Source organism: Danio rerio, chromosome 9 (genome assembly GCF_052040795.2).
Source record: "Danio rerio strain M-AB ecotype USA chromosome 9, GRCz13ab, whole genome shotgun sequence".
NCBI classification, from domain to species: domain Eukaryota; kingdom Metazoa; phylum Chordata; class Actinopteri; order Cypriniformes; family Danionidae; genus Danio; species Danio rerio.
In genome coordinates this window covers 2,989,762-3,012,500 of record NC_141029.1, presented here as the reverse complement: position 1 = coordinate 3,012,500, position 22,739 = coordinate 2,989,762, and the positions used below count along the sequence as shown (strand labels likewise).

The following is a 22,739-nucleotide window of genomic DNA, read 5'->3' as shown; positions in this document are numbered from 1 at the left end:
TCTATTGAGAGCCCTTATTGAGAAGTGTCTGAGGAGGCGCTGATGCATATTTATGGAGGATTTTGCAAGTGAATACAAAAGGTGTGTGGATTAGAGGAGGAGGCCTGTACGCTAGTGTCCTGCTGCGGCTCTGCGCTTTATCTGATCTCTCTCACACACACACACACTGCAGCCTTATCTTTACCCACACTCTCAGAGTTTACAATTTCTCGCTTCACTGGAGCTTGAGCGGGGCTTGTTAGAGCAACAAAGAGAGCGAGGGACAGAAAGAGGTCTATGGCAAGCACAAAGCGGCACTCATCTCTCTGGACAGAGCGTTTCCGTTCCTGATAACGGCCCAGAAATACGCCGAAATACTGACAGATATCGCAGACCGGCTAAACTGACCCGCTGGCTAATGATAGCAACTCCTGGAGAAAGGAAAGCTATCGGTTAGCATAAAAAAACCTGCTCAAGTTTGATCTTGAAATGTAAATCTTTACTTTGGAGAAGTTTTTATTATTATTATTATTATTGTTAGATAATCAGATCATCAGCAAGATAATCAATCAGTTATTGTTATTAGCCAACTATAGATAAAGGAAGCTATCAGTTTTAGCTAAAAAAAAAAATAACCTGTTCGGACTTGATTTAAAATGTGAATTCTTTACTTTGGGAAAGTTATTATTGTAATAATAATTATTATTATATTATATATATATTACATATAATATTATATATAATATATAATTAATATATTATAATAAAAATAACAATATTATTATTATTATTATTAGCCAATCAGATAATTGATAATCATCAAGATAATCAATCAGTTTTTATTATTAGCCAATTAGAGACAGGAAGCTATCAGTTAGCATTAGCGCTCACAAAAAACCTGCTCGTATTCGATTTAAAATGTGAAATCTTTACTTTGAGAAGGTTTTTTTTTTTACTATTACTAGCCAGTCAGATAATTGATAATCGTCAAGATAATTAATCATTTATTATTATCAGATAATTTGAGAAAGGAAGCTATCAGTTAGCATTAGCGCTAACAAAAAAAAGTGTTCAGACTTGATTGTAAATGTGAAATGTTTACTTTTGAAAAGTTTTTTTTTTATTATTATTATTAGCCAATCAGATAATTGATAATCAATGAACAGAAGCTAATGGTTAGCTTTAACGATCTCAAATAAACCTGCTCAGATTTTATTTGTAATTTATTTGAAATTGATTTAAATGTTTAATTTGGAAAATTTTATTATTATTATTATTTATTATTTATTATTATTATAATTATTAGATAATCAGATCATCAGCAAGATAATCAATCAGTTATTGTTATAAGCCAGCTAGATAAAGGAAGCTATCAGTTTTAGCTAATAAAACATGTTTGAACTTGATTTAAAATGTGAAATCTTTACTTCGGGAAAGGTTTTTTAATTATTATTATTAGCCAATCAGATAAATGATAATCATCAAGATAATTAATCAATTATTATTATTAGCCAATTAGAGAAAGGAAGCTATTGGTTAGCATTAGCCCTCACAAATAAAACCTGCTCGTATTCGATTTGAAATTGATTTGAATGTTTAATTTAGAAAAGTTTTTTTATTCTTATTATATTAATATTATTATTATTAATATGATTATTATTAGCCATTGAGATAATCATCAAGATAATCAATCCATTATTATTAGCCAATTACAGAAAGGAAGCTATTGGTTAGCATTAGCCCTCACAAATAAAACCTGCTCGTATTCGATTTGAAATTGATTTGAATGTTTAATTTGGAAAAGTTTTTTTATTCTTATTATATTAATATTATTATTATTAATATGATTATTATTAGCCATTGAGATAATCATCAAGATAATCAATCCATTATTATTAGCCAATTACAGAAAGGAAGCTATTGGTTAGCATTAACGCAAACTAAAAAACCTGCTTGTGTTTAATTTAAAATATGAAATCTTTACTTTAGGAAAGTATTTTATCATTATCATTATCAAGTCAGATAACAATCAAGATAATCAATCCATTATTATTAGCCAATTAGAGAACAAAAGCAAATGGTTAGTAGTAGCGCTCACAAAAAAAAGTAAAAATCTGTCAATACAGTAATTTAATATGGTCATGTTGACTGTATGAGCTTTAAAAAAAATAAAATAAAAATCTCTCTTTGGAGTTGACTTGTGGAACTTTTTAGACCTTTTTTAACATGCTCACAGACAAGAAAATAACAAAAAACAAAACAAATAATAGCATTATTTGACCTTTTTAAACAAATAAAGCGTATCCTGTGTGCCTCAATTGTCTAATAATTACAACCCAGACTCATTCTGATTACGTACCCCTATATTCATTTCTGGAGAGCGCCAAATATGTTCCAGGAGCTATGTTTTTTTGCAGCATTTGTTTTCGCGAATTTCTCTCACTTTTTCTTTGCACTTGCTATTCTCGCATAAATCCACCAGGGGTCATTATCAACTGATTGACCCACCCTCCTCTTTCCATAAACGCAACCAATAGTGTATTCAGTAGCACCTTTTGACCCACCCACTCAGTTCCCTAAACCCAACTGACAGTGTTTTCTAAAACAGTCGAGAAATAGAAAAGTCCTGAATTTTACTATGTTTTCAGTTTTTACCATGTTCTCACCCTGTTATTTACATGTTTATTACTATTATTTTTCTGTCTTACATTTTTGTCTTAGCCTATTTCTGGAACCAGACTCGAACCACATTGTCGTGGTCAACATTTGTGTTAAATTTGTGTTAAAGATGAAATGCAGCCATATGTACGTCTGGCTACATAATTCTCGATCTCCAGAAATGTACACAGGGCTACGTTTTCAGAAAGTTGCTATTAACTACTGGCTTATTACCTGCATACTATTAATTCAATTCAGTTCATTTATTATTAAGATAATAAATGTTCATTAGTAGTTATAAAGTATCATCTGCATCCCTAATCCTACCCAATACCTAAACCCAACTTTTATCTTACAAACTATTAACTTTTAGTCCCTTTAAGGTAAGTCATTTCACTCGGCGGCCATCTTTGAAACGCCTCTCGGGCATTCCGTTTGAATGGGAAAACATCAAATTCTCCAAAATTGCTTGCCAAGCTTACGATTGAAATTCATATTAGGAATCATCAATAAAATTAAACAACAACTGTCTCCTAGGTTTCATTTCTAAGCGTCCAAATCACACAAAATCTGCAGAAACTCACGTCTGGTCCAAATCCCTCCCCCAGAGTATCGTCATTCTATAGTGATCAATGATTGGCTACTGTACTAAAAGGAGGGCTTTATCACCATATAGCGATCAATGATTGGCTCCTGTACTAGAAGGCGGGCTTCTTTTACCATATAGCGATTATTGATTGGCTCGTGTACTAGAAGGAGGGCTTTTTTCACCATATAGTGATCAATGATTGGCTCCTGTACTAGAAGGCGGGCTTTTTTACCATATAGCGATCAATAATTGGCTCCTGTACTAGTAGGCGGGGCTTTATTCACCATATAGCGATCAATGATTGGCTCCTGTACAAGTAAGCGGGGCTTCTTTCACCATATAGCGATCAATGATTGGCTCCTGTACAAGTAGGCGGGGCTTCTTTCACCATATAGCGATCAATGATTGGCTCCTGTACTAGATGGCGGGCTTTTTTTTACAATTTAGCAATCAATGATTGGCTCCTGTACAAGTAGGCGGGGCTTTATTTACCATATAGCGATCAATGATTGGCTCCTGTACTAGAAGGCGGGCTTTTTTTTTACCATATAGCGATTAATGATTGGCTTCTGTACTAGTAGGCGGGGCTTTTTTCACCTTATTGACAGTTACACTTTTCCCCATTCAAAAATATACAAGTGACATGTCTTGTGTATTCTTTAGTCTTTGCTATTAATAAACAGCTAATTAGTAGTTTATTAGCTAGTAGTGTTAGTTAATGGTTTGTTATTACCATGGATTGTGACCTAAACTAAAGTGTTATGGACTCTTCTGTTATCAAACAGCAAGACTTTTCTGTGTGAGCTCAGGTGAAGGATCTGCGGCAACAAAACATACAGTAGCTTTAGAAGAAAAAGCAAAGGGGAATTTAGCTGTGGCAATTTAGCGCGAGGGTGAGCGTAATTTCAGGTATTCTCTTTCATCTGCGGAGATGGGTTTTTTTTGCGGTTTGAGCTGCCAAATGGCTGTGTGTGTGAAGTGCTGGAGCCGGACCGTCCCTCTCACTCTCAAATTAGGGTAATTGGACCCAGTCCTACCACTTTTTATTTCAATTCATGTGCAAAAATATATAAAAATAAGATAACAGACAGAGAAAGCTCACAGCGAAAGGCATTTTCAACCGCATTTGTGACACAATTTGATATTCCCAAGAGAAAAAAGGGCCTTCTGTGAAATGAGAACAGTTGGTAGAAATGGTTTATTTTATTATATTTACCTCAGCATATAGCGCGTTCTCAAAAAAAAAAAAAAAAGCCTGAGGTTTCATCTCGGTCTCTCCCATTTAGTCTAACTGCTCCTCTCTCTTCCCTTTCTGCCGCTTTTGAGGTGGTTAAATATGAGGCAGTAATTTCCCAAAATGGCCACTATTCAATGAGATTGAAAGAGCAACAACTTTGCGAGGAGGGTCTTAAGAATGGTTCTGAGAGCTGCATTCATGCGCCATGTGCTCTGTGTCTCATTCAGCCACTTTGCGCTATTCACACGTGTTTTTTTTTTTACCCATGGTGTCTCTCAGCGCGGGTAAATGTGTTGATACGGAGGCCTGATGTATATTCACATGCCAGCCATGAGAATCACTGCCTCGTGCACAGATATCAACATCCTGGAGCGATGGTAGAAACCTAGCGTTTAACTCCATTATATCATATACGCGTAGTTTTTATGGTACACATATGTGAGAATAAATATACAGTACTGTACTGAAGTCAACAGCTTTGGGAGGCTAAGACATTTGCAAAAGATCTATCTATCTATCTATCTATCTATCTATCTATCTATCTATCTATCTATCTATCTATCTATCTATCTATCTATCTATCTATCTATCTGTCTGTCTGTCTGTCTGTCTGTCTGTCTGTCTGTCTATCTATCTATCTATCTGTCTGTCTGTCTGTCTATCTGTCTATCTGTTTAGCTGTCTATCTATCTATCTATCTATCTATCTATCTATCTATCTATCTATCTATCTATCTATCTGTCTGTCTGTCTGTCTGTCTGTCTGTCTGTCTGTCTGTCTGTCTGTCTATCTGTTTAGCTGTCTATCTATCTATCTATCTATCTATCTATCTATCTATCTATCTATCTATCTATCTATCTATCTATCTATCTATCTATCTATCTATCTAAAAGGATTGGAGCAAGTATTGGGTCATTACTTTTGGGTGAACTACAGTAAATCTTTAATATATAACCAGAAAATATGGGAAATTAGTACACAATATTCAGAACAAAATTAAGCATCAAGTGAATCTCATACTATCCTATAATATTGCCTATACGTACTGTACATATTATTCAGGTCTGGACTCTGTGTAGGCCATTTCATGACTGTTTATTTTATCAGCTGCTTTTTTCTCCAATTAATATCAAGCATCTTTCTGCATTTCTAAGAGTTCTTCCTTAGATTTAGCATCTTCTATCTTTTTTTATTTCTCCAGGTGAATCTCATACTGCCTTTAATATTGCCTTACGTACTCTATATAATATTCAGGTCTGGGCTCTGTGGAGGCCATTTTATGATTGTGTTTATTTCATCAGCTGCTTTTCTCTCCAAATACTAACTACAACTTTAACATACAAAAAGAAAATATAGGAAATATGTGCACAATATTCAGAACAAAATTACTTTTGGAATCAAAATACTAGTGTTTACCGTGACCTCTTTAGCACCCAGCTTAAACTTCTGAACGGAGTTATTTCACGTGATCCTTAACGCACTTTCAAGTAAAACTTTTAAAACTGATTTGTTGTTTTCTTAAAGAAGTGCACATCTTGTATGTGTACTAAAGTTAGTGTACCTGATAGTAATAGTGTTTTTTGAGATAACATTTCAAATAAGTATAAATATGCACAAATTACACTTTCACCATTACAGTTGTGTGTAATTACAAATATATGTTGTACAATGTGCTCCATTTTTATCTCTCATTTTTGACCATTTTTATTATCACATGGTCTGTTGAAACAAAATCATGTGACCTTTTGAAATATGCATATTGGAATTTATGCAGTAAATGCATCTCCATCATAAATTAGAATAGTGTTTCCCAACCCTGTTCCTAGCAGGTCAAGTCTAAGGATGCTTTCAAACCAAAAAATTGTTTCGGAACCTGGTGCGTTTGCCTCCTTAGCATAGTTCGATTGGGCATATATGAATCCATCTATCAAGCTCAGATACATGGCAAAACAATCGGTCCCGGCTCGGTTAAAATGAACTCTAGAGCGGTTCGGCTGTAATAAGAAAGTAATGCGAACTATATCAGAGTATTGTGGTACCTGCTAGTTCATTTCTACCAGTAAAAGTGTTGTTTCTTGAATACAAAAGTGAAAGCATACTGTCTGATTATTAATTTAAAATATCATTTACTTTTTACTTAACTACTTATACAGAATCAATATATGTTTTACAACCCTTGTCAATTGAAATTCTTCCCTCTGATTTATATTTGGTGACGATGTCTTTGGGTGTCACTATTCAAAATTAAAACCTTTTTGCTTAAAATATCTCAGTTGTCATCCTGACAAATTCAAAATATGACGAAGGACACCTGAGTGAAATCCTGGAAAATAAACTCTGAAGATCTGACCAATACAACATAGGCCCATACTGAAAACATAGCACTATTTACATTGCTGTCGAGCATGAATTGTGTAGCCAGAGGTACATATGGCTGCATTTCGTCTTTAAAATGAAGGCTATGGAGCGGTATGACGCTGTTCCTTTTCACACTTACCAGCTGATGTCTTACCCTGGGATAGACGGGTTTTCCATTATTACCAGTTTGTCTAGTGGCCCGCCGCATACAATGAAGAATTTGAGACACATAGAGGAGTTGACCACGACGATAGGGTTCGAGTCTGGCGATGAACGGATCCAGAAAGCAGGTAAGACAAACACATAAGCCAAAAAATAAAATAAACAAGTAAATAACGGTGAGAATGTGGTCAAATCTGAAAACGTGGTAAAAATCAGGCGAGGGCTTTTCTTTTTCTGGATTGCTTTTGAAAACATTGTCGGTTAAGTTTAGGGAAGTGGGTGGGTGGGTCAGTCGGTGCTTTTGAAAACACTATTGGTTGGGTTAAGGGAAGGAGGAGGGTGGGTCAGTCAATCAGTCAGTCAGCAGCGGCCTCTGGTGGAGTTACATGAGTACAGCAGATGTGAATGACACCTGCAAGAGAAATCTCAAAAAGCATATACAGCGACCTCTGGTGGATTCACAAAATCAAAAACTGCAAAAGAAATGTAGCTCCTGTGACGTATTTGGCGCTCTCCATAAATGTATATAGGGGTACGTTTTCAGAATGAGCCTGGGCTGGACAAATGTGAGAAAAGTTGACTCTTCGCAGCTTGTTTTAACTGTTTTGGTTTGTTTGGAAACTTCCATGTGAAAGCGAACCACACCAAGAACAAAAAGCAACATTTTAATCCATGTTTCTGAAACAAAGCAGTCGATCTGCAGGTGCCAACGCATCCTAAATTACAGCTGAGTTAAAAAAGTTAGTTAGCGTATATTGTAATTACATTCAGCTCACACTTAAGTATTCATTTGTAGTGCTATTATTTCAGTGATAAGTACTCTCTTTTCAAAAGAATCCTACCTAAGTGTACTTCTTTCCCCCAAGGTTTTCCCGAATCTGAAGACGCGGTATTTGAATATAGTCATGTTGTGTTTCTCGGGATGGCGGAGTCAAGCTGCTTCTGTAACGGAGAGTTTGAGAGTTGCTTTCTCCTCTAAGTGTCTTTAGGAAGCGAGTGCTCTCTGCATTCACCCCACACACACACACACACACACACACACACACACACACACACACACACACACACACACACACACACACACACACACACACAGGCATGTCCTTGATCAACTGCAGAAGCTCGTTTTCCGCAGGCTAGTAGACTCAGCATGGACCGACTCAATAACCTGATATTCCCCCACAGCTGAATATGGCCAATTTTGCAGTAGGTCAGTGATTTTTTTTCTTTCTTCCTTTTTTTTATATCTCCAAGCAGAGACAATTGCGTGACCTCCCTCTATGGTGCCAGCAGGGCTCAAGGGTGTGTGTGAAAGAATAGCTCATTGAATCTCCATGGAGGTGGTCGGAGTTAGTGTGTATCAGTGTGTGTCTGTGTGGAAGCTGGGGCAAGGTGTATATTATGCAAACCATGCCCCTGCAGTCCCAGAATGCCTTGCTCTGGATTGTCTCCGCCTGAAAGTTTGCTGCCATTATTTGTAATCTGCATTAAACTGAGGTGTTTGGGTGGACGCGCGATTGAGAGATGCGGAGTTTTAAACGGAGGGACGGGGGGGAAAGAGCACGAACACCCCGAGCTGCAATTGCTTGATGTGTTTTGCTCTGGCCCGAGAGGTGTGTTCTGTTCACAGGGTCTAATTAGGTGCTTTCTTGTTTCAAAGGAAATTACAGGTTTGGTGTGTCTCTCTACTCTTCCAGGAAGGAAAATTTAAATAGTTTATTCTTTGTCATCGATGTTTGTTTAAGAGTAGTTTAAGCGATACTTTGCCTCCATCTTGGGCCTTTGTTTTTTAGGAGTGTGAACATGTTTGTTGTTGCATATTTATTAGAAAACAGAATCATATATTTGTCTTCGGCAGTATCCAGCCTGATCTCAGAAGGAAACGTAAGCTTTTACCTTTTGTCAGATTAGAGGCTAATTCATAAATCGTATAAAAATGTACGATTTTTAAAAGAAGACATGCCACCAAACCCAGCCCCTAAACCCAACCGTCATTGGGGGATGCGAAAATCGCACTAAATTGTACGAATGAGATTGTAAAATTTCATACGAATTAGCCACTAAAAGAAGTTACGAATTGCCGTGAGATAACGTTGCAATTTTTTTTTTTCTACAGCTAATATCGTTAAGCTAATAAAGCTAATATCGTTGCTCAAACCTTGGTGAGTAAATAGAACAATCCCCTGAGCTTTAGTATTAAGTATTAGCACGTAATTGTTCGTGCAGTTCCATGAGGAAAAGTCCACTAATAGTTTTCTAAGCTGTCAAAACATTGGTCTGTGTGGCAAAAATAGAGATAGAAAGACTAACGGAAAAATGCCATTCAGCAACTTCACCTTACACGGCAAGAAATACACTTCTGTTTGGTTTTTAGTGCAAATATTTAAAAATACTAAAATCAAGAAGCATAAATTAAGAAGCATCTTATAAATTAAGAAAAAAGTTGGAGGTGGGGTTGAAGTAAAATATTGTTTTTGGTTTGAAAAGGCAACACAGACTCATTTTAAAAATGTAGTCCTATATACAGTTGAAAGCAGAAGTTTACATACACGGTATAAAAAGGCTCATAACCATTTAAAAAAGTCAGATGTTAATGTGACTAAACTTTTTCTCTTTTAGGTAAGTTAGGATTATCACATGCGTTTCTGTTCTGCTTTATAGCAGAATAATGAGAGAGATATTGTTTGAGAAATTGGTAAAACTTCTTGAAAGTCAAGTTTACATACAATAAGATTATTCTGCATGTGATAAAGCTCAGATGATGATGTCAAGGTTTTGAAAGTTTCTGATTGGCTAATTGACAACATTTGAGTTCATTGGAGGCACAACTGTAGAATAGTATTTAAGGAAAAGCTCAAACACACTGCTTCCTTGTGTGACAACATGGGAAAATCAACAAGCCAAAATCAACAACAAAGCCAGATTACAGTTAGCTAAATGACACTGGGAAAAGACTCATGTTTAGAGACATGTCCTGTGCTCTGATGGAGCAAAGATTGAACTGTTTGGCCATAATGAGCAGTGTTACATTTGGAGGACAAAGGGGAAAGCTACAAGCCTAGGAACACCATCCCAACTGTGCAGTATGGGGCGGCAGCATCATGTTGTGGGGCTGTTTTGCTGCAGGAGGGACTGGTCCACTGCACAGCATAGATGGCATCATGAAGAAAGAACATTGTGTAGAAATACTGAAGCAACATCTCAAGACATCAGCCAGGAAATTAAAACTTGTCCACAAATAGGTCTTTAAAACAGACCATGACCCTAAGCACACTGCCAAATTAGTTAAAATGTTTTAAGGACATTTAAGTGGCCATCACAAAGCCCTGATATCAATCCTGTAGAAAATTTGTGGGCAGAGTTGAAAAAGCTTGTGCGAGCAAGACAGCCAACAAATCTGACTCAGTTACACCAATTCTGACAGGAGGAATGAGACAAAATTCCTGCAAACTATTGTGAGAAGCTTGTGGAAGGAGACCCAAAACATTTGACCAAAGTTATACAGTTTAAAAGCAAAGATAAAAAATACCAAGGACATGTGTGTAAACTTTTGACTGTCTAGAAACTAATAAAAAAAAATCTCTAAAAGAAAAATCTCTTATTATTTTGGCATTTAGCAAATGTAAATCATTTCGGTTATGCTAACGTACCTAAAATAGTAAACGTTTATTATGATTTACCATCAGATATATATAAAAAATTGATATATTCCTTTTTTTAGACTGTATGTAAACTTCTGGTTTCAACTGTATGATGACGTGTGCCGCTGTTGTAGTGCTGACCCATTTCTTAGTGGTAAATTTTGGGGTGAAGTTTCAAGGGCCAAGGGGGAGGGGGAGGGGGAGGGTACAAAAATAGAATTGGGATTGGGCCTTACTTATTTACTGACACACGTGTACAGGTCTTTAAGGTGTCCTCTCACAGATGTAAGGATGTTTATACTGTACATTCTCTACCAACTCTAAACCTAAACCTCACTGTAAACAATCTGCATTTTTACATTGCCAAATTTCCTATTTTCATGTTATGTATGAACCGTTTTCCTGATGGCAACCTAAAATTTCCTACGAGGTCCAAAGGTATTTGTTTTGTTATTCATTTGTGGACATTTGATACCCACAACCTAAAGAATACAACACACACACACACACACACTCACACACATATACAAATATCTAGCTTTAGTTGACGATATTCAAACATTAGTCAGATCAGGTGCATGAATATCACATGGGTTTAAAGCCAAAAACAGTCAAGGAAGCTTTATGATTTCTTTGAAACCCACCATCAGTTTGATTCCTGACACACATCGCTCATGTATGTACTTATTTTCCATATTTCCATTTAGTTCCTCTGAAAGCTCAATTTTGCGGTGCCCTCTCAGAGAGAGAAATTGCCAGCGAAGCCCTTCACTGAAAGAGAGCGCCAGCGAGGAGACAGCCGGGAATCGTCTCCGTTTTGTGGAAATGTACATTAAACGGTGTCAGCGTCTGAATCGAAGGAGGTCAGGACAGGGGTCCCCATGGTGACAGTTGCCGGCAGAACTCATTGAGAGAAGTGAAAACTAAGCCCTTTCCTTTAGACTGGCAGGTGGCCGTTGGCTCTCCATATCTCTCATCACGTCTTTGGCAAGGTTGACGCAGGTAATGTGCGAGAGGCAGCACTATCCATACAGGGAATGATGTACATATCATTTCCCCAGGCTGACTGATTGAAGACTGTAATCTGGACACGAGTCTTTCTTGCTTTGATTACAGTCGTCCATCTACCGAGAGAAAAACACGTTGGTTTGTGTGGCAGCATGGCCTCCTCTGCACTCCCGCAATGCCATCAGCTGCTGCCCCGCAGGCCAGAGCAATCTCCATAACATTTGCGCCCACAGTCTGACGCGACACTTGTTTGGCGATACGACTGACAGACACAAACAGATTCATTTGACTCCCAAGGTCGTCGTATTTCATCCGTCAGGACACACAAGGAAACTTGGACAACAAAAAAAAAAAAACCACACACCTCTCTCTTTGGAGCGCCTCTAGAGTACCTGTGATTACTGAATAGGCCTCTTTAAGGGACTCACCCTAAACGAAGGTCTGTGGTATTTTGATACTCTACGATGCAGATTCTCTACTGCTATGTGGCATTTCGATTGTTGATACTCAAAGGTACTTGTCATCATGGGGGTGTATTTGTGGGAATAGTAAACTGTTACATTGTATATGGAAAGATTGATTTTTCTTTAATGCCAAAAATCATTTGAGTATAATGAATATATATAAGAAGATCAAGTTCTGAATTGAGTTCCGGCCATAAAGATAGCAAAACCTGATTTTTGATCACTAATGTGCATTGCAAAGAACTTAATCTGGAAAACTTTAATGAGGATTTTCTCAATATGGATTTTTTTAACCCTCAGATTGCAGACTCTTACATAGTTTTACCCCAGCAAAGGTTCCTACTCAAAGCAATCTCTATAACATTTGCGCCCACAGTCTAATGCGACTCTTAGGTGAGGATATGACTGACAGACAGATTCATTTGACTCTCAAGGTTGTCGTATTTAATCCGTCAGGACACACAAGAAAACTTGGACAACCAAAAAGCACACCTCTCTCTTTGGAGCGCCTCTAGAGTACCTGTGATTACTGAATAGGCCTCTTTAAGGGACTGACCCCAAACGAAGGTCCGCGCACACTCGCATGCTGCTGAAAATGCCAGCGAGTAAGTGGATGGTAGAATAGGTGTTTTACATGAAGGAACACTTTTCTTCTGAAAGCCTGGCGTCTGGTGTACAATTCCCTCGTCTGGAAGGCGCACGCAACCCCCCGAGATGGACTGCATCTATTTTCTCAGAGATGTTCGGTCAACTCCCTCCTGCTGTTGTCGGCTTATCTCTCACATTAGGCCGGGGCTCTAAATGGGCGAGATTTCACTGTTGACAGTCTCAGGCAGACTATAGCGCATTAGCACACGTTCCTTAGCACATTAGCGTGTTCCCGTGGGAGAAGTGGGATCAAGATGATTGCCCTCTCTTACACGCGTTACTGCTCTTATACCGCGTTAGACCTGCCATCATTACCGCTTTCCCGTCGGTTCCCACAGCAACTAGCAGCCGAGCGCAGCGGCATTAGCAGGTGTCGCTTTGGTGTGGGGTGAAGCTGTCAGGCCGTGTGTTCTCGGAGGACCTTTCAAGCATTGATTCCACTGCGAGTCAAGAGCGAGCGGAGGAGAATGCTATTGATGTAAAGTTTCACCAGTGCTTGATTTGCAAACAGCTACACGGGTCTGAAAAGGTGTAGCCCTTGCAAAAAATATTGGTGCACACTGATGATGTCAGATGTTTAAACTCTGGTATTTTGATGCTACTATGGCATTTTGATGGTTGATTCTCAAAGGTACTTGCCGCCATGGGGGTGTATTTGTGGGAATAGCCAACTAGATATTGCATGGGTCAAAATTATTAATATATCTTTTATGCCAAAATTTATTTGAACATTAAGTAAATATTAAGTTCTGATTTGAGTTACTGCCATAAATATAGCAAAACTTGATTTTTAATTATAAGCATTTTTTAACCCCCAGATTGTAGATTTTCACATAGTTTTACCTCAGCAAAACTCAATTGCCAGAAATGTTCCCTACACAGGTCTGAAAAGGTGTAGCCTCTGCAAACAACACTGCTGTACACGGGGCCGGAGTAAGCTGAACTGCCGCTCTAGGCAGAGGACGATCATGCCGCCCTCAACCCCAATGTGAAAATGAAAGTGACCGGTTATGAAAATGAAGTGAGGTGTCGCGGACCTCTTTTCCAGCGCACTATGCGCGGATATAACTGAGGACGCGCGGGTGCTGAGGAAGGGAGGGAGGGAAGGAGGGAGGTGTCGCAGACACTGCGCTCTCTATTCTGCCGCCCTGTGCGCGGATATAACTGAGGACACGCGGGTGCTAATGGAGGTGTCGCTGACGCCGCCCTCTCTATTCTGTCGTCTATGCGCGAATATATTTGAGGACGCGGGTGGAGAGGGAGCTGTCGCGGACATAACTGAGGATGCGGGTGGTGAGGGAGGTGTCGCGGACATAACTGAGGATGCGGGTGGTGAGGGAGGTGTCGCGGACATAACTGAGGATGCGGGTGGTGAGGGAGGTGTCGCGGACATAACTGAGGATGCGGGTGGTGAGGGAGGTGTCGCGGACATAACTGAGGATGCGGGTGGTGAGGGAGGTGTCGCGGACATAACTGAGGATGCGGGTGGTGAGGGAGGTGTCGCGGACATAACTGAGGATGCGGGTGGTGAGGGAGGTGTCGCGGACATAACTGAGGATGCGGGTGGTGAGGGAGGTGTCGTGGATATAACTGAGAATGCGGGTGGTGAGGGAGGTGTCGCGGACATAACTGAGGATGCGGGTGGTGAGGGAGGTGTCGCGAACATAACTGAGGTTGCTGGTGGTGAGGGAGGTGTCGCAGACATAACTGAGGTTGCGGGTGGTGAGGGAGGTGTCGCGGACATAACTGAGGTTGCTGGTGGTGAGGGAGGTGTCGCAGACATAACTGAGGTTGCGGGTGGTGAGGGAGGGGTCGCGGACATAACTGAGGTTGCGGGTGGTGAGGGAGGTGTTGTGGATATAACTGAGGATGCGGGTGGTGAGGGAGGTGTCGTGGATATAACTGAGGACGCGGGTGGTGAGGGAGGTGTCGCGCATGCCGCCCTCTCTATACTGTCGCCCTAGGCGGCCGCCTAGGTCGCCTCTATGGACGCGCCGGCCCTGGCTGTACACTGGTACATGATGCTAGAACTGTGGTATTTTGATACAGATTTGTACTACGGCATTTCAATGGGTGGTATTTGCCATCTTACAATGCAACGAAGGCACTATTCATAAATGCTCTCAAATATTTATTGCATATGTGACCGGGGTCGCCACAGTGGAATGAACCGCCAACTTATCCAGCAAGTTTTTACGCAGCGGATGCCCTTCCAGCCACAACCCATCCCTGGGAAACATCCACACACACACACTATGGAAAGCTTAAGCTGCACAAGTGTAGTAATAGGAAATATGTTGTGGGAATAGGCAGCTATACATTGTGTGGTCACAAGGATTGATTTTTCTTTTCTGTCAAAAATAATTTGAATATTAAGTAAAGATCATGTTCCATGAAGATGTTTAGTGAACTTCCTACCATAGATACAGCAATACTTCATTGTTGATTATTAGTGTTCATTGCTAAGAACTTGATCTGGAAATCTTTAATGGGGATTTCCTCAACATTGCTCATATTTTTCCTAAAAACCGCTGTTTGTCACATAGTTTTACCTCAATTGCCAAAAACGTCCCCTTACATTGTGGTCCAGGGCAGGCCCGGAATAAGAATTCAGAGGCCCCTGGGCACAATGTCCTGTAGGCCCCCTATCTAGCCTCACCGCTAAAATTGAATTAAAAAATAAGATTAATATCACATTTTTTAAATAAAATTAATCTATAATGTATTGCCCGCATTTTTAAAATAAATTATATACAGTGCATATATTTATAGTCTACAAAGATTTAACTTATTTTTGAAGCATTTAAAGCATATGTAGGTAGAGGCCATGGTCTTTAGCCTCCTTGGTAGAGCAACCGACTCCCATGCGGAAGGTTGCTGGTTCGATACCAGCTCAGAGTGGGTTGGGTGGAGAAGGACTGGCAGGGTTACATTGGTGTCGTGACCCGGATGGGAGTGAGGTTTAGGGGGGTGAGTGTAATGGAAGCCAGCTAGTAAGTGCTGTGCAGGTAAACCTCACTCCTCTGACCTCTAAAGGTTCTCTAGCGACAGACGCTAGAGGACATTGTCTTTAGACTCCTTGGTAGAGCACCCGACTCCCATGCGGAAGGTCACTGGTTTGATACCAGCTCGGAGTGGTTTGTGTGGAGTAGGACTGGCAGGGTTACACATACTTTGATTAAAAAAATACTAATGCAACTAGTGGAAATTAATGGATTTTAGTTTACTTGTTCAAGTTTAATAAAGCAGTACTAAAAAGGCATATTTAAGGGTATTTTTAATGTATAACTTCTGCAAACTTATAATGCATATGATTTGGATAGCCTATAACACCTCTCTAATCCAGTTCTATGAATCTGAGGCCTCCATAATACACACACTTATTAATGATTCCTACTTGTCTTCCTCGAGATGACGAGTAGGCAAAATCTGATATGTAATGGCATTACATAGAATCAGACACTGGATTCGAAACCGGGTTCATGATCAATCGCGTCAAAACATGTTCAGTTTTCTTACACCTTTTCCAACTTCAAATTCCAGCACTTTTCAAGCACTTTCAAGGTTCATTTGTATGCTTTTCCAGCACCTAATAACCACGGTTAAATACGTTTATTTATATTGTATGTACTTTTTCACATTTAAATCTATTGTGCTATTTTAAAAATCTAAAAAATTGTTGAGAACTTTAGAGCATGGATTTATTGGCATAGTTCACTTAAAAATTAAATTAAAAAAAAAGTTTAGTTATTGGATGAAGTATACTTTTAAGTTTGGTTAAGTATTTAAGTTCTCAATCTCAAGAAATGAGCTTACAGTCAGATTTTGTTTGGGTGTAGTACCAACCTTTCATGACCAGTCGTTCATGATATTTCATGTGCCATTGCTATTTTTTCTTTACAGTCATTGGATTGTTGTTTCAGTCGTTTCTATAAAAATCTGACTTAAAAAATTAGGTTGTCTTAAATTTCAGACATTCAATAATCAAGTTAAGAAATACAAATTCAAAACATTTCTAATAGGACATAATCAACAGTATTAACTTTCAAATGTTGATAATTCAATTAACACAATCAAATTTAGATTGTTTTGGCTTATTATTAGCTCCACAAATGCGCACATTCTGTAAACATTTTGCAATGAAAACTGGTCGCACGACAACAATTTATGCACTCGCACAAGTGCTCCCGAATATATTTGGGATCACATATTATACAGTTGAAGTCAGAATTATTCGCCCCCTTTTGATTTTTTTTTCTTTTTTTAAATATTTCCCAAATTGTGTTTAACAGAGCAAGGAAATTTTCACATTATGTCTGATAATATTTTTTTTTTCTAGAAAAAGTGTTATTTGTTTTATTTTGGCTAGAATAAACGCAGTTTTGAATTTTTTTTAAATTATTTTTGGGACAAAATTATTAGCCCCTTTTAGCTAATTTTTTTTGGATAATCTACAGAACAAACCATCATTATAGAATAACTTGCCTAATTACCCTAACCTGCCTAGTTCACTTTATTAACCTAGTTAAGCCTTTAAATGTCACTTTAAGCTGTATAGAAGTGTCTTGAAGAATATCTAGTCAAATACTATCTATTATCATCATGGCAAAGATAAAATAAATCAGTTATTAGAAATAGGTTTTTAAAACTGTTATGCTTAGAAATGTGCTGAAACAATCTTCCCTCCATTAAACAGAAACTGGGGAAAAAATAAACAGGGGCGCTAATAATTCAGGGGGGCTCATAATTCTGACTTTAACTGTATATGTAGGTCGCATAGACAAAATTAAAACATATATATTGAGGTCACATAGACAAAATTGTGCACGTATGCAACCAAAACAGTCACAATTTCAAGCCCTGCAAATTCAAGCAGGTTCAAGCACTTTATCCAAAACCCAAGCACTTTTCTAAACTTGAAAACACTATATTAAAAATCAAGCATTTTCCAGGATTTCCAGCACCCATGAGAACCCTGATGTCGCCATGCGCTTTACAAGCTACGCCACTCATGCTGCTGTTTGCCGCTCTCTTTAGTTATGTTGTCTCTGTTAATCAATCGGTGATAGGCGTGAATCCAACCCGGGTTCATTGTGGAAACGTAGCCCCGCGGACGTTTCTGCGGACCGCGATTTACGTCCTGGGAGGTACTTATTCGAGCAGTTTTTGTTTTCGCGAATCCTCTCGTGAGCGCGCGCCGACCCGGCAGCCCTCCTCTTCCTCCTCCTCCTCCTCCTTCCCTAAACCCAAGCGACGGTTTTCAAAAGTCGTCCAGAAAAAAAAAAAAAGCCAAAGCCTTCGTCTTCGATTTCGACCGCGTTTTCATAACCCGCCGCGTTCTCGCCCTTATTTTTCGGATTCTGTTTTTCATCTTAGCGGATTTCCGGAACCGCTGTTCCCCAGATTTGATCCCGGTCGTCGTCCCCGCGGCTGGCTCCTCCTCCTCTCCTCCTCCTCTCCTCCTCTGGGGCCTCCGCTCCGCCGACGCAACGCTGTGAGCTAAGCGGACAAACTGGTTGCATCGGGAAAGCCCTCCACTCAGAGATGAGCCGTCGGCTGGCGAGCGCGAAGAGGAGGAGCCGGAGCAGCGCCACACCGCCCCGCAGCGTTCGCTCGGAAAAACTAAACGCGGCCGTACGAACCTCCGGCCACGTAAATCGCGGTCTCCAGAAACGTCCGCGGGGCTACGTTTCCAGAATGAGTTTGGTTTGCGTGAATCGTTTAACTAGCTTATTCCAAAGAGGTGTGCTATTTGCACTTAGCCTAAATAGACACGCCAAAATCTGCATATTTTCCCCCCTCGCAGGGGCCCTAAGTGCGCACGGGCCCCTGGGCCTATGCTCATAACACCCAGTGGTTAATCCAGCCCTGGTCCAGGGTCACATATTTTTATACTGATATTGATGCGAAACTGTATGAATGTTTTTTGGGTGGTTGATGCTTAATTTGTTCATTGATTGACAAAAACAAAGCTCCATTGAGACATTAAATTCCTATAATCCAAAAAACGTGTGTTTTTTCTGGCACATATTTAATCCAAATTGGTGCTGATAAAAAAAATCAGAGCGGCAAAGTCATTGTTTTATCTGATAGACATCAATCATGTTATCATCATTCCGATATCCTCCACATATATTTGATAAAGCGTCTTCCGAAACTCTCTATTCTTGTAAAGTAAGCATCAAATTAGTTTTTGACTCATCTTGTTTTTTCCCCCCACCTCCCTCAGTTTATCTCGTCAAGTCTTCTCCTCCGCCCACTCTCGTCTCTCTCCTTGTTTTTCTCCTCCAAATGAACAGCTTGAGAAATAAAGCAGAGGAACTTTACATTGTGCCGGAGAGAGAGGGGGGTGAAAATTACGGGCAGTGTCAGATAATTGAGCTTGTCTTAAGAGACGGGCTAATAACAGACACAGATGCGGAAGCCGTGTCAGTCTGTGAGCGCGCTGACAGACTCTCTCTTGTCGCTGATGAGCTGCGTAGGGGAAAATCGTTCCATGCAAACAGCTTCGTTATTACGATCTGGCAAGCGCTGCGCATGTGTGTGTGTGTACCCAATTCAGCCCGAACTGACAGAATCCGATTGACCGGGAAACATTCATGCCCTTTATTCTCTTTATACTCGCCAACAATGCAGATAATTACTGCGGCAAGAAAAACTGAAAATAGAATTTCGCAGCATGCAGTTGGGGGGGGGGAACAATGCAGGCGCTGTCACCGGGAGCATTTCTGTGTCTGATGAAATTGGCCCAGTCACTATTTACTCACAGTGGGAGAATGTCTCAATCGTAGACAGCCTCCTACATTTCTGCCTACCTCACAAAACGCGAGCTTGAAGACGTCTCGGTGTGCGCTACAACCGAACCCAGCTGCCGCGCCTACAACTGAAGTCAAAGGGTCAGGGAAATATTGGGAGTTGCTCGTCCATGTGACATCATTCATTCATTCATTTTCTTGTGGGCTTAGTCCCTTTATTAATCCGGGGTCGCCACAGCGGAATGAACCGCCAACTTATCCAGCAAGTTTTTACGCAGCGGATGCCCTTCCAGCCACAACCCATCCCTGGGAAACATCCACACTTACATTCACACACACTACGGACAGTTTAGCCCACCCAATTCACCTGTGCCGCATGTCTTTGGACTGTGGGGGAAACCGGAGCACCCGGAGGAAACCCACGCGAACGCAGGGAGAACATGCAAACTCCACACAGAAACACCAACTGAGCCGAGGCTCGAACCAGCGACCCAGCAACCTTCTTGCTGTGAGGCGACAGCACTGCCTACTGCGCCACTGTCTTGCCCCATGTGACATCATGATTTATCAATGCGGTTGATGTGTGTGTCCATTCTGTGCAAATGTTGGCCGTCTGAATTAGGGTTTTCTATGAAATGGTGGGAGCTCTGTCACAGGAAAAGAGTTCTACATAAACACTCACAGGCCACTTTATTAGGTACACCTGTCCAACTGCTCATGAACTCAAATTTCTAATCAGCCAATCACATGGCAGCAACTCGATGCATTTCGGCAAGTAGACATGGTCTACGTGTGTGTGTGTGTGTGTGTGTGAAAAGAGCAGAGCGTGACAAGCTAGGAGATCTCCTCGCCAGTTCTTGGAGTTTTTGCTCAATACAATAGTGTCGTCTGTATTTTCTAGTCCATCGTCTGTATTTAGATTTACCCACTGGCAGCTAAACTTCGCTTCTTACACTATGAAGCGTGTATGCACTGTGACGACTTTTATGATGATGATTAGCTGCTGGGCATTTCACTCTAGCTGCGTCCCAAATCGCATACTTGTGCACTATTCTACGCCATTTTGTAGTGTAAGTAGTGTGTTCACACTGAAAACTCTAAAAATAATATGTGCACTTTAATTACCCGGATGATGCACTCATTCAGCCGCTAAAATGAAGTGTGTAGTGATGGACACTACGTTTGCTTACGTAGTGGAAGGGGCGGAGCTATCGGAGGCAATTGTTGGATAACTTTATTTATTTTGGATGGTGAAAGCAAAATTCTCCTACGAGAGTGATTACAGCGCCTCCCGATGGTGAATGCGGTTATACTCACAGCAGGTATTATTTGATAATTCGGTCGTTTATTTCACTGATTTGGCAACCGTCAAACGTCATCAGGGAAACGGTTTGAATTTCCACTTAGTAAAAAAACATTAGTGTGCCATTTGGGACAACACTACATACATGTACTATCCTGTTGAGTGTGTAAGTGCATAAGTACATAGTGCATGAGTGCATAGTGTATAGTGTGCCATTTGGTACGCAGCTTTGGATTCGTTGTCACGTCATGGCGAAACACCTAATGACTCGTTATTAAGGCGACTCATTTGAAGCACTATAGCCCCTTTCACACAGTGATACCGGTAAATATCTGGAAAATTTCCGGAACGACTTTACCGGTATATTCAAAAAAGCGCTGTTAACACAGGCGAGGACGTTACGGACATTTTCCGGAAAAGAGCATTCACACATCCACTCCAAAATACCGGTAAATGCTGACATCATTAACCACAAATGAGCTCTAAACGGCTGCGCTTGTATTTGTAAACATTTGACTAAATTACAAACTCTGTGGATGATCAATATTGTGAACAACTTTCGCTGGATCACTTTCGCATGTCGAGATGTTCATAATATGTGTGTGTGCTGGCGCTCACAGGCTGTTTCACAGGCACACGCAAAGCTTGAAGGTAAACAAACAACGGCTTATCATAAGCATCTCATCGATGATTATTTACACAGTTGGCATTAAGAAGAACATATAAACATGATCTGACTAACTTCTAGCAGCTAAATGTGTCTGGGAAAATATTCAAAGGCTTTTATTCTCACAAACCGTGCGGACGTGAATGCGTCTGACTGTTGTGATTGGCTAAAGCAGACGTCTCACGTCAGCACCTTCTAGACGTGCACGCGCTCTTTCCGGCAATCTTCCTTCTGCATTCACACAGCGCAGCATTCCGGCAAATTACCGGTAATGTTACAACTTCTCTTTTCGGAAAATAGCCAGAACGAATTTACCGGTATTTCCGAAAAGGACCTGTTCACACATACAGACCTTTCCGGAAAATTGCCGGCAATTTTCCGGAAAGGTCTGTATGTGTGAAAAGGGCTTATGAGTCGACTCTTTTATAGATGAATCAACAGTTTTAAACACTGTACACTTACAGATTTAAGCCTTAGCTGGATACTTCACTTCACTTAGAGCTGTGTTACACACTACATGGAAGGGCATTTTTAAAAACCCATAATATCGGCTCTGTGTTTGTGAAAGTGTGAAGTAAATGCTTTACTAGTCCACCTTTTTTTGAAATATGTAGCAAGAACCAACATTGGAATACGTGTTTATTCAATATTTAAATAAAAAAAATGGTGAGGAACACATTAAATAATGTTTGTTGTATTGCCTGCGATGAAATACAAGTCAAAGTAAACTTTCAAAATCACTACTTGCGTTTCCCATACTGTCCCTACTTTTTTTTGATTTGGGGTTGTGAATTAGTTTGGTCACTAGTTTTTTTTTAGCGTACTTCAGTGGTTCGTCGTCGCATTTTGTTTAGGTTCACACATGGCAATAACAAAACACAACTGAAAAACAATAACAGAGAAAAAGAGAGAGAGTTACACACTGAATTTCTCTCTAGTGTCCCTCCCTATCCAGTTCCCGAGGGAAAACGTGGAGGCTTTTATCAGTGCAGTCCAGCAGAAAGTGGCCCATCCACAGTACAGCGATTTCACTTATCTGAGGCGCAGCGTGGCCGGGGGTCTGCGCTCCGGCCTCCCATCGATCGGCTCGCTCCGCCGACGCTGCTTTCACAGGAAAATATCACTTTACACTCGTCTTTCTCTCTATCACAGGAGCCGGACAGCACACAAGGTCAGAAAAAAGTCATCCAAACAAAACTGGCCCAGAGTTGACGTCAGAATGATTAGCCCCCTCTGTATATTTCTGCTTAACGAAAAACAAAAAATTCAA

The 22,739-nt window shown here is 40.2% G+C and overlaps 1 long non-coding RNA gene across 1 annotated transcript; it reads left to right on the top strand.

Annotated features, from left to right (window-relative positions):
• The first annotated feature begins 11,331 nt into the window (after positions 1 to 11,331).
• LOC147835206 (uncharacterized) lies at positions 11,332 to 18,019 on the top strand. The gene is made up of 3 exons (XR_015499163.1): positions 11,332 to 12,020; positions 12,612 to 14,046; positions 14,632 to 18,019. It is a non-coding gene; the product is annotated as an uncharacterized LOC147835206 (long non-coding RNA).
• Positions 18,020 to 22,739: the final 4,720 nt, after the last annotated feature.